This window comes from Trichechus manatus, unplaced genomic scaffold (genome assembly GCF_000243295.1).
Source record: "Trichechus manatus latirostris isolate Lorelei unplaced genomic scaffold, TriManLat1.0 scaffold00051, whole genome shotgun sequence".
Lineage (NCBI taxonomy): Eukaryota > Metazoa > Chordata > Mammalia > Sirenia > Trichechidae > Trichechus > Trichechus manatus.
Window position 1 is genome coordinate 14,868,961 of NW_004443987.1, and position 18,364 is coordinate 14,887,324.

Genomic DNA, 18,364 nt, shown 5'->3' on the forward strand with positions numbered 1-18,364 from the left:
ATGCCGAGAATAGCAAATTGAAGAGGAATTAAGTCACATTATTCCTCAAAAAGAACATTTCAAGGTCTATCCTGAAGTACAATGCTATCAATGATAGGATAATATCCCCACGCCTACAAGGAAGACCAGTTAATACAACTATTATTCAGATTTGTGCACCAACCACTAATGCTGAAAATGAGGAAAATGAAGATATTTACCAACTTCTGCAGTACGAAATTGATCAAACTTACAATCAAGATACATTGATAATTACTGGTGATTGGAATGCAAAAATTAGAAACACAGAAGAAGGATCTGTAGTTGGGAAATATGGCCCTGGTGATAGAAACAATGCCAGAGATCCCACGATAGAATTTTGCAAAACCACAGACTTATTCATTGCAAATACTTTTGTCAACAGCATAAATGGTGACTATACACGTGGACTTCACCAGATGGAAAACACAGGAATAAAATCGACTACATCTGTAAAAAGAGAAGTTGGAAAACCTCAATATCATCAGTCAGAAGAAGGTCAGGGGCTGACTGCAGAACAGACCATCAAAGGCTCATATGCAAGTTCAAGTTGAAGCTGAAGTAAATTACGAGTCCTTGAGAACCAAAATATGACTTTGAGTATATCCCACCTGAATTTGGAGACCATTCTAAGAATAGATTTTTTTTAATTTATTAAAATACTAAGTTTAGTTCATATGTATATTTTTGTCTCCTCACCATTTCCATTTATCTGACCACTGCTACTAGTATGTCCTATCAAAACATTCCATAAACTTTTAAAACCAAGCAAAGGGTAGAGTTCCATCTTTAAAAACTAAACAGATATTTTGGACAACACATTCTTGGCAAAGGGACCTGGACAACATTTATCAGACATGGTAGGGAAAGTTCTCACTCTGCGTTGTAAAAAGGACAGCCAGGTATCAACTGTTACAGAAATGAAATAAGACAGAAAATTTTAACAAACTATTTAAATTATTTTCTTAAAGAGACTTCCTCCACTGCCAGAGATCTTAAATAGCCTCCTGGTCAGTCATCTGGAAGCAATTCTTCACATAATTGTTGAATTTAGCTTCCACTTTGGGAAGAGAACCACACTTTCTATACTGGTTTGCATTTTTGCTTTAGTGTCTTCTACAGAACTAGGTCCTTTTGGTGTCTTAGGAGTTTTTTCTTGTTTTTTGAAAGATTCATGACCTTTTGATCACGATGCTGATGGTTTTGAGTCTTTCCCATTCTGGTTTGATTTTTGTGCATTTTTGGCTGGAGTATCTTGTACAGATTTCTTCACTGGAACTTTTTATTCATCATCAAATCATCATCATCTTCATGATCATCATCGTCATCATCATCATCATCATCATCATCATCTTCACCAGCAGCAAATTTTACTTTTTTCTGCATAACTTTGTTACCACCTGCAGGGGCAGATCATTTTCCCGATACACATAAGAGTTTCACATCCTCATCCTCTTCATCATCTGACTCTGCATCTTCCTCCACAGCTACTAAGTGGTGTCCGCTAATATGCACAGGCCCTGAGCCACACTTCAACAGTAAGATCACAGTGACGTTATTTCAAAGCTCTCAAGGGAGACCGTTGGCTGTATGGACATTTTCAAAGTTGCCAGTGTTACTTTAATTAGGCTGTCTTCGTAATTATTGCCTCTGCTTCAACAATGTGCAATTCATCCTTTGCACCAGCCCCTAAACTGACCGTTCTTAAGGATAACTAATGTTAATTTTTATCATTATCCACTTTAAACTGATAATCTTTATCAACCTTTAGTTTACAACCGAAAAGATAGTTTTGGGGCCTCAGGGGGCTCATGCCCATGTCCATCAAATCTTCCATGGGGAAGCGGCATGCACTTAGGTGGGAGAGGAGGACTGAGATAAACTACTACTGCTGCTGAAAACAGCCACTCAGGATGGAATCACACTAGCTCAAGAATAAATTTGATGCATTAAACACTAATGACTGAAGATCAGATGAGTTGTAGGATGACATCAAGGACATCATGCATGAAGAAAGCAAAAAGTCATTAGAAAGAGAGTGAAGAAAGAAAAGAGCAAAACAGATGTCAGAAGAGACTCTGAAACTTGCTCTTGATGTAAAATAGCTGAACAGAAGATTTCAAAGGGTGGCTCGAGAAGGCAAAGTATTATAATTAAATGTGCAAAGACCTGAAGTTAGAAAGCCAAAAGGGAAGAACTCGCTAGACATTTCTCAAGCTGAAAGAATTGAAGAAAAAATTCAAGTCTTGAGTTGCAATATTGAAGGATTCTATGGGCAAAATATTGAACAACCCAGCAAGCAGCAAAAGAAGATGGAAGAAATATATAGAGTCACTGTACCAAAAGGAATTGATCAATGTTCAGCCGTTTCAGGAGCTAGCATAAGATCAAGAACCAATGGTACTGAAGGAAGAATTCCAAGCTGCATTGAAGACATTGGTGAAAAACAAGGCTCCAGGAACTGATGGAATACCAACTGAGATGTTTCAACTAATGAATGCAAAGCTGGAAGCACTCACTCGTCTATGCCAAAGAATGTGGAAGACAGTTATCTGGCCAACCAATGGAAGAGATCCATTTTTGTGCTCATTCCAAAGAAAGACAATTCAACAGAATGTGGAAATTATCAAACAATATCATTAATATCACAGGCAAGTAAATTTTTGAAGATTTTCAAAAACTGTTGCAGCAGTATATCAACAAGGAACTGCCAGAAATTCAAGCCAGATTCAGAAGAGGACATAGACCAAGGGATATCATTGCTGATGTCAGATGGATCTTGGCTAAAAGCAGAGAATACCAGAAGATGCTTACTTGTGTTTTATTACAAAGGTGCAAAGGTGTTCGACTGTGTGGATCATAATAAATTATGCATAATATTGCTAAGAATGGGAATTCCAGGAAGACTTAATTGTGCTCATGAGGAATCTGTACATAAACCAAGAGGCAGTCTTTCAAACAGAAAGGGGATATTGCGTGGTTTAAAATCAGGAAAGGTGTGTGTCAGGGTTGTATCCTTTAACCATACTTAGTCAGTCTATACGCTGAGCAAATAATGTGAGAAGCTGGACTATATAAAGAAGAATATGGCATCAGGATTGGTGGAAGACTCATTAACAACCTGCAATACGCAGGTGACACAACCTTGCTTGCTGAAAGCGAAGAGAACTTGAAACACTTACTGATGAAGATCAAAGACTACAGCCTTCAGTATGGATTACACTTCAATAAAAAGAAAACAAAAATCCTTACAACTTGACCAATAAGCAACGTCATGATAAATGGAGAAAACATTGAACCTATCAAAGATTTCATTTTACTTGTATCCACAATCAACGGTCATAGAAGCAGCAGTCAAGAAATCAAACGATATATTGTATTGGGCAAATCAGTTACAAAAGATCTCTTTAAAGTGTTCAAAAACAAAGCTGTCGCTTTGAGGACTAAGGTGTGCCTGACAGAAGCCATGGTATTTTCAATCACCTTGTATGCATGTAAAAGCTGGACAATGAATAAGGAAGATGAAGAAGAATTTATACCTTTGAATTATGGTGTTGGCGAAGAATATTGAATATACCACAGATTCCCAGAAGAACAAACAAGTCTGTCTTGGAAAAAATACAGTCAGAGTGCTCCTTGGAAGTGAGGTTGGCAATATTTTTTCTCATGTACTTAGGACATGTTATCAAGAGGGATGAGTCCCTGGAGAAGGACATCATACTTGGTAAGGTAGAAGATCAGCAAAACAGCAGAAGACCTTTGACAAGATGGATTGACACAGTGGCTGCAACAATGGGCTCAAACATAGCAATGATTGTGAGGATGCCGCAGGATCGGGCAGTGTCCTATGATGTGACACTGATTCAACGGCACCTAACAACAATATTCCACTCTATGTATGCACCACATTTTGTTTATCCGTTCACCTGTTGATGGGCATTTAAGCTGTTTCTACCATTTGAGTATTGTGAAGGGTATTGCAATGTGCACTGGTGTACAAGTATCTGTTTGTGTTCCTGATTTCAATTCTTTTGGGTATATACTCAGGAGGTCATATGGTAATTTTAATCACAGCTGTCTTAGTGGGTGTGAAGTGGTATCTCATTGCTTTTGATTTGCATTTCCCTAGTGACCAATGACATTGAGTATCTTTTCATGTCCTTGTTGTCTATCTGTATTTCTTCTTTGGTGACATGTCTATCAAGTCCTTTCCCTATTTTTCAATTGGTCGTTTATTTTCTTGTTAAATTCTAGGAGTTCTTTATATATTCTAGGTATTTAACCCTTATCATATATATGGTGTTACGTATTTAATTGTGTCCCCACAAATATGTGTTGGAATTCTCACTTCAATGTCTATGAATGTAATTTAATCTAACATAATGTAATCATCTTCCATAATGCATGTTATTGTGATGTAATCAGCCAATCAGTTGAGATCTTGTGTAGGGTAGATCATAAAGCTAACCACTTATGAGTTATATAAAAATCAAAAAAGACACAAAAGTGTGCACATACTGGGGAAGACAAATGCTATGTGAGGATTGCCAAGAACCACGGAAAACCCAGGGTTTACTGACAAAGAATCAACACAACTGGTATGAGTTGAAAATTGTCCCCCAAAAATATGTATCAGCTTGTCTAGGCCATGATTCCCAGTATTTGTGGTTGTCCGCCATTTTGGAATCTGATGTGATTATTCTATGTGTTGTAAATCCTAACCTCTATGATGTTAATGAGGTAGGATTAGAGACAGTTACATTAATGAGGCAGGATTCAATTTACAGGATTTGTCAATCTCTTTTGAGGATAAAAGAGAGAATTGAGCAGACAGGAGAGGGACTTCATACCACCAAGAAAGAAGAGCTGGGAGCAGACCGTGTTCTTGGGACCCAGGATCCCCTGCTGAGAAGATCCTAGACCAGGGGAAGATTGATGACAAGGATCTTCCCCCAGAGCTGATGAGGAAGAAAGCCTCCCCATGTAGCTGTCATCCTGAATTCAGACTTCTAGCCTCCTAAACTGTGAGATAATAAACTTCTGTTTGTTAAAGCCAACTACTTGTGCTATTTGTGTTACAGCAGTGTTAGCTAACTAAAAAAATATACTTACCAAAATTTTTCTTCCAATCTGTAGGGTGTCTCTTCACTTTGTTGATAAAGTTCTTTGATGAATAAAAGTTTTTAATTTGGGTAAAGTCTCATTTATCTACTTTGGTTTTTGTTGCTTGTGTTTTCGGTGTCGTATCTAAGTATCATCATTAAAAACTAGATCCCAAAGCATTACCCCTATGCCTTGTTCTAGAGTTTTATGGCTTTAGTTATAACATTCTGGTCCTCGATCCATTTTGAATCAGTTTTCATGTATGGGATGAGGGGTGAGTCCCTCCTCGTTCTTTTATTATGAAAATCCAGTTGCTCTAGAATTATTAATTAAAGAGACTATTCTGTCACCATCAGATGGACTTAGCACCCTTGTCAAAAATCAATTGACCATAGTTGTACTGGTTTATTTTTGGACTATTCTATTGTTCTATATGGCTACTCTGCTGCAAAGACCTCTTTAAAGTGTTAAAAAGCAAAGATGTCACTTTGAAGGCTAACATGCACCTGACCCAAGCCATGTTATTTTCAATTGCTTCATATGCGTGGGAAAGATGGACAATGAATACGGGAGACCAAAGAAGAATTGATGTATTTGAATTATGGTGTTGGCAAAGAATATTGAATATACCATGGACTGCAAGAAGAATGAACAAATCTGTCTTGGAAGAAGTTCAACCATAATGTTTCTTAGAAGCAAAGATGGTGAGATTTTGTCTCACATACTTTGGACATGTTATCAGGAGGGACCAGTCCCTGGAGAAGGACTTCATGCTTGTTAAAGTAGAGGGTCAGTGAAAAAGAGGAAGACCTTCAATGAGACGGATGGACACAGTGGCTGCAACAATGGCCTCAGATATAGCAATAATTGTGAGGATGGCACAGGACCAGGCAGTGTTTCGTTCTGTTGTACATACGGTCCCTATGGGTCGGAACCAACTTGACTGTACCTAAAAACATAACAACAACAACAACATATGGCTATCATTAAGTCAGTGCCAGACTATTTTGATTACTGTAGCTTTATAGTATATTTTGAAATTGGGAAGTGTAAGTCCTTCTACTTCATTCTTCTTTTTCAAGATTGTTTTGGCTATTTCGGAGTCCCTTGCAGTTCCATATAAATGTGAGAATTGTTTTTTGCATTTATGCAGAGAAGGCTATTGGAATTTTGTTGGGACTTGGGTTGAATCTATAGATTACTCCCGGTAGTAGTGATATTTTAACAATATTAAGTCATCTCATCCACGAGGACAGAATGGCCTATTTATTTAGGTCTTCTTTAATTTTTTTCTGTAATATTTTACAATTTTCAGTGTACAAGTCTTTTTCTTCCTTGCTTAAATTTATTCCTACATATTTTAGTCTTTTAAATGTTAGTATAAATGGAGCTGTTTTCTTAATTTTCAGATTACTCGTTACTGATGTATAAAACCAAACTTATTTCTGTGTTGTTAAGCTTGTATCCTGTCACTATGCTGTATTTGTTTACTATCTCTAGTATCGTTCTTGAGGATCTTTGAGGTTTTTCTTTATATAGGATCATGTTCTCTGCAAAAAGAGTTAATTTTCCTTCTTCCTTTTCTGATTTGGATTTCTTTTTCTTGCCTAATTGCCCTGGCTAAAAATTCCAGTACTGTAGTAAATAGTAGTGATGAAAGTGGACATCCTTGTCTTTTTTATGACATTAAGATGAAAACTCTCAGTCTTTCTCCATTGAGTACTATGTTAGCTGTGTGTTTTTTTCCATAGATGCCTTTTATTATACTGAGAAATTTCCTTTCTACTTGTAGCTTGTTGAGGTTTTTTTTTTTTTTTTTTTTTTTTTATCGTGTAAGTGTTAGATTTTATCAAATGCCTTCTCTATGTCAATTGATATGATCAGGTGGTTCTTTTCCTTGACGTGATGTGTTATATGGGTTGATTTTCTAATGTTGAACCACCCTTGCATTTCTCAGATAAATCTCACTTGATCATGCAGTATATTCTTTTTAATATGGTGTTGGATTGGTTTATTAGTATTTTATTAAGGATTTTTGTATCTCTCTTCATAAAAGATACTGGTCTCTAGTTTCTTTCCTTGTGTTGTCTTTGTCTTTGGTATCAGAGTAATGCTAGTCTCATAGAATGAGTTACAAAGTGTTCCCTCCTCTTCCATTTTTTGGAAAAGTTTAAGAATGATTGGGGTCACTTGTTCTATAATTTTGGTAGAATGCCCCTGTGAAGCCATCTTGTCCAAGACTTGTCTTTTTGGGGGAGTTTTAGAATTACTGATTGAATCTCTTCACTTGTTATGGGTCTGTTGAGATTTTCCGTTTCTTCTTGAGTCAATGTAGGAAGCTTATGATTTTCTAGAAATTTATCCATTTCATCTACATTATCTATTTAATAGTCATAAAACTGTTCATAGTACTTTCGGGCAACATGGCACTATAGACAAAAGAACCATGCCATCCCTCCACAGCAAAGATCTGAAAAACTAAAACAAACAGAGACAAATGTGAATCTTGAAACCCTAAGCATCAAAAGAAGAGATAAAGAACTCAGCCTAGCAATGAATGGAATAAGAAACTGACAGAGAACAGAGAGTGAGGAGAGATACATGCAGAGTCCCCTATCAGCTAAAACAGCATGGATCTGCCATCTTGGACTCCTGTCATAGATCATCAAACAAAGGGTAAGAGAAAGCAGCTTCATGGAGCTTCCAGCAGGAGACAGAACAACCGGTAACCAGCAATATATGATTTCCAACCCCTCACCCTTCTTCACCCCCACTCGGCCTCCTCTGCTTCTTGTGGTCACAATCTCTTGGATGGGAAGCACAAGCTTCATCCCAGTGCTGCTTGGATGCCACCTGTTTGCATTAGCCAGCACATTAAGTGCCATTTGTTGGCTGCTGGTGTTGTTTTTTTCCACTTCTTTGATTTCTTCCATATCTCTCACCACCTCCCTCTCCTTTCTCTCAAATACCTGGCTTTGTGGGCCAACTTTGTTTTTTCCTGAAATGCTGTAAACACTGCATGACTGTGAAACTGCTTCCAGGCCCGTTCTGCAATGCTAGTGGGATACCTGGGGATTTTTGTTTGTCTGTTTTGATTTGTTCTGTTTTGATTTGCTTGTTTGTTTGTTTTCTTTTTCTTTTCTCAGCTTCAGAGCCCCTTCTAGCCTGGCAGTACTGTGTGACTTGGAAGCTACCCCCTTACTATGTGCAGACACACAGTGGGTTACCTGGGGACATTTCTTTTTTCTTGTTTTTTTTTTTGTTTTGTTTCTTTTGTTTTTGTTTCTTTGTTGTATTTTCTTTTCACTCTCTTTCCCTTTTTGTTTTTCATAAATTCTCAGTTTCTCATCTGTCTATATTGACCTTCTCTTAGTGTCTCCTGAACACCTGGCACTGTGTGACACCCCTACTCCTTGTAGCCAGGCTGTACTTCACGGCCTGGGAGGAACTTCCCCAGTCCTCACAGCCACACCAGTGGGATTTCTAGGGGCTTTGCTTTTCTTCTTTTTCTAATATTTATTTCTTCATCTTTTCTTTTACACTTTTTACTTTATTTTTCTTTCCATTTGTTTTTCTCCATTTCTCAGCCTCTCATCTCTACACTCCAATGGGAAGCTCCCTTAGCACTCTTTTTTGTTTGTTTATATGTTTTCAGCCCCTGTTTCTCTCTCCTCTCTCTCCTCTTTGCCATACCCATCTTAGCTCCACACATCACAATCTCTCCCCTCCTTCCTGCCTGCCTGCACCTTGAACTGAACATCACACCCCCAAGCAGCATAGGCACAGCCTATAGGAACCTGCCTTGCACTGATTCCCATTCCACCCTGACGGCCCTAGTTCATGCCACAAACAACCCATCCCAGCAATTCCCCTTCAGCTGGACCTGCCCGGCTGTACCATAACTGAGTGACTGACCCTGACCATTGGAGAAGAAGGCAAAAAGTATCATGCCTAACTAAAAGCCAACAACAAAAGAACACACAGCCCGCCTGCTCAGACATAACCAAATAAAACAAAACAGCAGGATGAAACAAACAAATCTACAATAAATAAACTAGGAAAATAACTACAGAATGTCCCAAAGACAGTAGACAATATCAAAACATTTACAAAAATGGGACAGGATGTTTCAAGTAGGTGTCCAAAATAAAATACCAAACGACTTTCCAATAGAAGAAAATGCACTAGAACTACCTGATAGGGAACTGAAAATTGTAATATTCAGAGTTATCCAAGAGTTGAAGCAAAAAGAAGACAAAAATGGGGAACCAATAGAAAAATTCATGGAAAATACAGACAAAAAATGGAAGAATTCAAGAAAATAATACAGGGACAAAATGCTAAAATAAATTCATAACTAAAAGTCATACAAAAGCAACAATCAGAAATCCAAAAGCCATAGAAGGGCTGAGGAACAGCTCTGAAATGATGGAAGACAGTATAAGTGAAATTGAAGAAAAACACTTGGCTACAACTCTGAGGAAAAATCAGAAAAAAAGAGGGAAGAAAAATCACGAAACCCTGATAATTATGTGAGATACAATCAAAAGCAAAAATCTGGGAGTGATCAGAGTTCCAGAACAGGAGGAAAAAACAGAAAGCACAGATAGGATCGTTGAAGAACTGCTGACAGAAAACATCCTCAATATCATGAAAGATGAAAAGCTGACCACCCAAGAAGCTCAACAAACACCATATAGGATAGACCCCAAAGGAAAATCTCTAAGACATGTCATAATCACACTTGATAAAACTAAAGACAAACAAAGAATCCTGAGAACAGCTCAAAAAAACAAGAAGTCACTTAAAGAGGAGAAAAAATAAGACTAAGCTCGGATTATTCATCAGAAACCATGCAGGCAAGAAGGCAATGGCATGACATATATAAAACCTTGAAAGAAAAAATTTGCCAACCAAGAAAAATATATCCTGCAAAACTCTTGTTCAAATATGATGGTGAAATTAGGACTTTTCCAGATAAACATAAATTAACGGAATATGTAAAACCAAACCTAACTTACAATAATTATTAAAGGGAATCCTTCAATCTGAGAACAAACAACTGCAGACCACAGGCTGAATCTAGGAAGCAGGATCATACTAGCTGCATACCAACCTAGGAAATGAACTCTCAAGGACTACCCAAAACCAAAAGAATTACAACAGGGAACCAGAAAGGATAATCTGTAAATGACAACAACATCAGAACAATAATAGAGGGAATAAATGATGTAGGTATAGATCCTTCTAATGCAGAGGAAGGCAAGGCAATACCACAAAATAATAGACTGATTCAAACCTAGGAAGATAAGGGTAAATTTCAAGGTAACCACAAAGAAAGTTAACAAACTTACTCATCAAAATAAAGATGAAAAATATAAAGTATCAGTAAAAACGAAACCTATAAAAACAAAAGAAATGAAAAAAATCCACAAACAAAAGGAATTCAGCACAGAAGAGTAAGAGGAACAAAAAAATGTCAGCACCACAAAAAAAGCACTACAAAATGACAGGAATAAACTCACACCTATCAATAATTACACTGAATGCAAATGGCCTAAATGCATCCATAAAGAGATGGAGAGTGACAGAATGGATAAAAAAACAGGATCCATCAATATGCGGTCTACAAGAGACACACCTTAGAAACAAAGAAGTAAATTTATTAAAAATCAAAGGATGAAAACAAATATATAAAACAAACAACTACCAAAAAAGAGCTGGAGTGGCAATACTAATCTCAGATAAAATAGAATTTAAAACAAAATGTACCATAAAAGACAAAGAAGGACACTATATAATGATTAAGTAGATGATCCATCATGAAGACATAACCATAATAAACATCTACTCACCCAATGACAGGGCTACATATATAGAACACTACACTGAACAGCTGCAAAGTACACATTCTTTTCCAATGCACATGGAACTGTCTCCAGAATAGACCACATCTTAGCCCCAGAGCAATCCTCAACAAGATCAAAACATTGAGATAATACAAAGTATCTTCTCTGACCACAACACCATCATGGTAGAAAATAACAACAGGAAGAGCATGGAAAAAAATCAATTACATGGAAACTCAATAACACTCGGCTTATAAATCACTGGGTAATAGAAGAAATCAGAGATGGAATGCAAACATTCCTAGAATCAAATGAGAATGAAAACACATCATACTAAAACCTTTGGGACACAGCAAAGGCAGCCCTCAGAGGATGATTTATACCAATAGATGCACACATCAAAATAGAAGAAAGGGACAAAATCAGTACATTAACTACAGAACAGGAACAAAAGAAAGAGAACAGCAAAAAAAAAAAAAAAAGCCCTCAATCACTAGAAGAAAGGAAATAATAAAGTACAGAGTAGAAATAAATGAAATAGAGAATAGAAAAACAATAGAAAGAATCGACAAAACCAAAAGTTGGTTCTTTGAAAGGATCAACAAAATCAACAAACCACTGGCCAGACTGACAAAAACAAAAAACAAAAAACAGGAGAGGATGCAAAAAACCCAAATATGAAATGAAATGGGGGACACTACAACAGACCTAACTGAAATAAAAAGGATCATAACAGAGTATTATGAAAAACTATACTCCAACAAATTTGAAAACCTAGAGGATATGGATTCATTTCTAGAAACACAGTACCTATCCAAACTACAACAAAGTGATATTGAAAATCTAAACAGATCCATAACAAGAGAAGAAATTGAAAAGGTAATTAAAAAAACTCCCAACAACAACAAAAAAAGCCCTGGCCCAGATGGCTTCACTGGAGAATTCCACCAAACATTCAGAGAAGAGCTGATACCAGTATTAAACTGTTTCAGAACACAGAAAAGGAAATGACACTTTTGAATTCATTCTATGAAGTCAGCATAACTCTCATACCAAAACCAGACAAAGACACGAAAAAAAGAAAATTACAGAACAATATATCTCATGAATATAGATGCAAAAATTCCCAACCAAATTCTAGCCAATAGAATTAAGCATCATATAAAAAAAAATTCACCACGACCAAGTAGGTATGAAAAGATGGTTCAACATTAGAAAATCAATCAATGTAATCCACCACATAAATAAAAGGACAGAAAAGAATCACATGATAATTTCAATTGATGCAGAAAAGGCATTTGACAAAGTCCAACACCCATTCCTGACAAAAATTATCAATAAAATAGGTACATAAGGGACATTTCTCAATGTAATAAAGAGTATCTATGTAAAACCAATGGTTAACATCATTCTTCATGGAGAGAGACTGAAACATTCCCCTTGAGAACAGGAACAAGACAAGGATGCCCTTTACCACCACTCCTATTTAACATTGTGCCAGAAGTCTTACCTAGAGCAATAAGGCGAGAAAAAGAAATAAAGGACATCCAAATTGGTAAAGAAGAAGTTAAACTGTCCCTGTTTGCGGATGAGATGATACTATACATAGAAAACACTAAAGACTCCACAAGAAAACTACTGGAACTAAAGAAAGATTCAGCAGAGTAGCAGGATACAAGATAAACATACAAAAATCAGTTGGATTCCTATAGACCAATAAAGAGACCAATGAAAAGGAAATCAGGAAAACAATACCATTTAAAATAGACCCAGAAAGAATAAAATACTTACGAATAAGTCTAACCAGGGCTGTAAAAGACCTATACAAAGAAAACTACAAAAGACTACTGCAAGAAACCCAAAGGGATCAACATAAATGGAAAAAACATACCATGTTCATGGGTAGGTAGATTCAACATTGTGAAAATGATAATTCTGCCCAAAGCAATTTCCTAATACAATGCAATCCTGATCCAAACACCAACAACTGTCTTCAAAGAGATGGAAAAACTAATCATTAACTTCATTTGGAAAGGGAAAAAGCAATGGATAAATAAAGCACTATTGAAGAAGAAGAATAAAGTAGGAGGACTCGCACTACCTGACCTCAGAACCTACTATACAGCTACGGTAGTCAAAACAGCCTGGTATTGGTACGACAAATACATTGACCAATGGAACAGAATTGAGAACCCAGATGTAAACCCATCCACCTATGGTCACCTGATTTTCGACAAGGGCCCAAATTCCATCAAATGGAGAACAGTCTCTTTAACAAATGATGTTGGCAAAACTGGATGTCCATCTGCAAAAAAAATGAAACAGGACCCATACCTCACACCATATACAAAAACTAATTCAAAATGTATCAAAGACCTAATTATAAAGCCAAAAACAATAAAGTTCCTAGAAAAAATAGGATCAATGCTAGAGGCCCTAATACATGGCATTAACAAGATACAAACAATAACCAACATCACACAAACTCCAGAAAATAAGGTAAATAACTGGGACCTTCTAATAATTAAGCACTTATGCTCATCAAAAGACTGCACCAAAAGAGGAAAAAGAGAACCTACAGACTGGGGAAAAATTTTTGGACATTACAGGTCAGACAAAGGTCTAATCTCTATAATCTACAAGAAAATCCAACACTTCTACAACAAAAAGACATATAATCCAATTAAAAAATGGGCATGGAAATGAACAGACACTTCACCAAAGAAGACACTCAAGTGGCCAACAGACAAATGAGGAAATGCTCGGAATCACCAGCCATTAGAGAAATGAAAATTAAAACCACAATGAGATACCATCTCACCCCAGTACTACTTGCACATATCAAAAAAACTGCAAATAAGAAATGCTGGAGAGGCTGCCTAGAGATTGGAAGTTTTATGCACTGCTGGTGGGAATGCAAAGTGATACAAGCATTTTGGAAACCATACGGTGCTTCCTTAGAATGCTACAAATAGAAATACCAAAGGATCCAGCCATCCCACTCCTAGAAATGTATCCTAGAGAAATAATAGCTGTCACACGAATAGACATATGCACACCCATGTTCATTGCAGCATTGTTCACAACACCAAAAGATGGAAACAACCTAGATGCCCATCAACAGATGAATGGATAAACAAACTATGGTACATACACACAATGGAGTACTATGCAATGAGAAAGAACAACAATGAATCTGTGAAGTATCTCATAACATTGATGAAACTGGAGGACATTATGCTGAGTGAAATAAGTCAATCACAAAAGGACAAATATTGTATGAGACCTCTATTGTAAAAACCCATGAAAAAATTTGCACACAAAAAGAAACAATCTTTGTTGGTTACGAGGTATGGGAAGTGTGGGGGAGAAATACTAAATAAACAATAGATAAGTGGTAACTTTGGTGAAGGGTAAGACAGTGCACAATACCGGGGCAGCCAGCACAATTTGTACAGGGAAAGGTCATGGAACGTCCATAAACACACCAAATTCCCTGAGGGACTGAATTGCTGGGTGGAGGGCTGTAGAGACCATGGTCTCAGGGAACATCTAGCTCAATTGGCATAACAGTTTTATAAAGACAATGTTCTATAGTCTACCTTGGTGAGTAGTATCTGGGGTCTTAAAAGCCTGTGAGCAACCATCTAAGATATCCCACTGGTCTCACCCCTTTGGGAGCTAGGGAGAATGAAGAAAACAAGATACAAGGAAAACATTAGTCCAAAGGACTAATGGACCACAGCTGCCACAGCCTCCACCAGACTGAGTCCAGAACAACTAGACAGTGCCCAGCTACCACCACTGACTGCTGACAGGGATCACAACAGAGTGTCCCGGACAGAGCTGGAGAATAAAGTAGAACAGTATTCTAACTCACAAAAAAAGACCTGATTTACTGGTCTGACAGAGACTGGAGAAACCCTGAGAGTATGGCTCCTGGACACCTTTTTAGCTCAGTGGTGAAATCACTCCATGTTCACCATTCAGCCAAAGATTAGACAGCCCCATAAACCAAAATGAGACTAATGGGTAGAACAGTCCAGGGATAAGGAGTAGAAAGCAGGAGGGGACAGGAAAGCTGGTAATAGGGAGCCCAAGGTTGAGAAGGGACAGTGTTGACATGTTGTGGGGTAGTCAACCATTGTCATAAAACAATACATGTACCAACTGTTTAATGAGAAACTGTTCTGTAAACCTTCATCTAAAGTACAATAAAAAATTAAAAAACAAAACAAAAAATTGTTCATAGTATTTTCTTATGATCCATTTTATTTCTGTAGGGTAGATTGTTATCTCCAATTGCATTTCTGAATTTAGATATTTGCATCTTCTCTCCTTTTTCCTTTCTTTTTTTTTTTTTTCCTTAGTCTAAAGAAAGGTCTATTGATTTTATTGATCTTTTCAAAAAACCAGCTTCTGGTTTCATCGATTCTCTCTGTTGTTTTTCTAGTCTCTATTTCAATTATCTGATTTTTCTTAGCTCCTTCCTTCTGGCAGCTTTCAGGTTTTTTTGCTCTTCTTTTTCCAATTCCTCAAGATTCAAAGCTAAATTATTAATTTGTGATCTTTGTTCATTTTTAATGTAAGCATCTACAGCTATAATTTTCCTCTGAACTCCACTTTTGTTGTATCCCATTAGTTTTGATATGCTGTACTTTCCTTTTCGTTCATCTCTAAGTATTTTCTGGTTTCCCTTTTGATTTCTTCCATGATCTAATGGTTTTTTAATAGTGTGTTGTTTAATTTTCATATATTGTATATTTACTAGTTTTATTTCTGTTATTAATTTATAATTTCATTCCATTGTGGTTGGAGGAAATAGGTTATATGACTTCAGTCTTGTAAAATTTATTGAAACTTGCTTTTTGACCTAACATATTATCTATCCTGGAGAATGATGATGTGTACTGAAGAAGAGTGTATGTAGTGCTCTTGTGGAATGGAGTGATTTGTATATGTCTGTTAGGTGTAGTTTGTTTATATTGTTGTCCAGGTCCTCTATTTTCTTATTTATCTCATTTGTAGATGCTCTTTCCAATATTTAAAGTGGCACATCGAAGTCTCCAACTATTATTATAGAACTGTCAATTTCTCCCTTCAAATCTGTTAGTATTTGCTTTTTATATTTTGAGGCTCTGATGTTAGGTTTATATGCATTTATAATGGTTATATTTTATTGGTGAATTTAAACTTTTATCATTATATAATATTTTTCATTGTCTCTTATAGTAGATTTTGGCTTAAAGTCTATTTTCGGTTATTAAAAACACCACCCCAACTCTCATTTAGTTATATTTTGCATGGATTTTTTTTTTCAATTCTTGAACTTTCAACTTATTTATCTCCTTGGGCCTTAGATGTGTCTCTTGTATAACATATATAAAAAACTTGTTTCTGTTAAGTCAATTCTGATTCATGGTGGCCCTATGTGTGTCAGCATAGAACTGCACTCCCTAGGGTTTTCAGTGACTGTAAGTTTACGGAAGTAGATTCCCAGACCTTTCTTCCATGGCATCACTGGGTGAATTTGAACCACCAACATTTCAGTTAGTAGCTGAGCTCAAATTACTTGTGACACCCAGGGACCTAAACAGCATATAGTTTGAGCATATATTTTTATCCATTCTGCCACTCTCTGCCTTGTGATTGGAGCGTTTAGTCCATTTACATTCACTGAAAGTACCAATAATAAAGAACTTGCTCCTGACATTTTTTTGCTGTTGTTTTTGCTTTATATTTTCTTTGTCCCTTATTTCCTCTAATACTGCCAATTCGTTTTTTTTTTTTTTTTTTTTTATTTTTAGTGAACCAATTTGATTCCTTTCTCCTTTTCTTTTATATGTATTTTTTAGATATTTTCTTTGTGGGTACAATGAGTATGATATTCAACATCTTGCATTTTCAACAACCTGGTTTGAATTGATGCAAACTTAACTTCAGTAACATAAAAACTCTATACCTATTCCCTCCTCCCCCAGTTTTGGTGTTGTTATCACTGATTGCATCTTTATACATCACACGCCCTGTAACATTCATTTTTTTTATGCATTTGTCATTTTAAAGCATTAAGGACATAATCACTAGAATTACCAAGCAAAAATATTATAATACATGTCCTTATTCTTGCACCTATAATTACTTTTACTGGAGATTTTTTTTTAATGTACATCTTTCAGTTATGGTATAGTGTCTTTTCTTTCTCTCCTCAAGGATTCCCTTTAGCATTTCTTATAAGGCAAGTCTAGTGGTTACAAACTCTCTGAGCTTTTGCTTATCTGGGAATGTCTTGATTTTGCCCTCATTCTTCAAGGACATTTTTGCTATATATAGTGTCCTTGGTTGACAGTTCTTTTCTTTCAGAATTTTGAATACGTCAAAATCTGGCCTCCAAGTTTTCTGAGGAGAAATTGGCACTTGATCTTATTGGGGATCCTTTGTATGTGACTTTTTGCTTTTCTCTTGATGCTTTCAGAATTCTATCTTTTCATTTTAGAGAGCTTGACTATAATGTGTCTCTTTTGATTTATCTTACTTGGGGTTAATTAGTTTCTTTGATTTGTAGGTTCAAGTCCTTCATCAGATTTGGAAAATTTTCTACCATTATTTTTTCAAATATTCTTTCTTTGCCTTCCTCTTTTGCCTCGTGGGATTCCCATGATGTGTAAGTTGGTTCAGTTGATGTTGTCCCATAATTCCTTTAAACTGTCCTCAGCAATCTTGAGCCTTTTCCCATGTTGCTCTTCAGCCTCCATAATTTTGATTACCTTACCTTGTAGTTAACTGATTATTTCCTCTGCCTGCCCAAATTTGTTGTTCAATCCTTCCAATGAGTTTCTTTTTTGGTTATTGTATTTTTCAATTCCAGTGGTTCTGTTTGGTTTGTTTTTATAGTGTCTATCTCTTTATTTCTTTTTCCTCATGCATCGTTTTCCTGATCTCCTTTAGTTATTTGAGCTTATTTAATATTGTATTATATTCTTCCAAATCTCTTCATTATTTAAGTTTTCATAGAAACAACTTCTTTCCCTTCATCTTGTTCATTTGAATGAGAAGTCATTTCCATTTTCTTTGTATTCCTTGTGAATTTTTTGTTAAAACTGGGACATTAGAATTTTACAAGGTGTTTGCTTTCTCAATTCTCTGAAGTTTTTAGTGTTTTTGACATCACTACTTTCCAGAAGAAACTTTTAGATGGGCATAGGCTTCAGACTTTGCTTGCTGCTCCTTTCTCCTCTCTGTGATAACTCTGTTTCAACAAGTCCAGGCCAAGGTTTCCATCTTTCAGCAGCTCCTAAAGAGAATAGAAAACACACAGTAAGAAATCTCTCCTCCAATGATTGCAGCCTTCATTCTTCGCTTATTGCTCTCTGTCTTGCTCTGTGAGGGGTGTG

General features: G+C 36.4%; 1 pseudogene; it reads right to left on the reverse strand.

Annotated features, from left to right (window-relative positions):
• Window positions 1-983: 983 nt before the first annotated feature.
• LOC101342168 (nucleophosmin-like) lies at window positions 984-1,855 on the reverse strand (annotated as a pseudogene).
• Window positions 1,856-18,364: the final 16,509 nt, after the last annotated feature.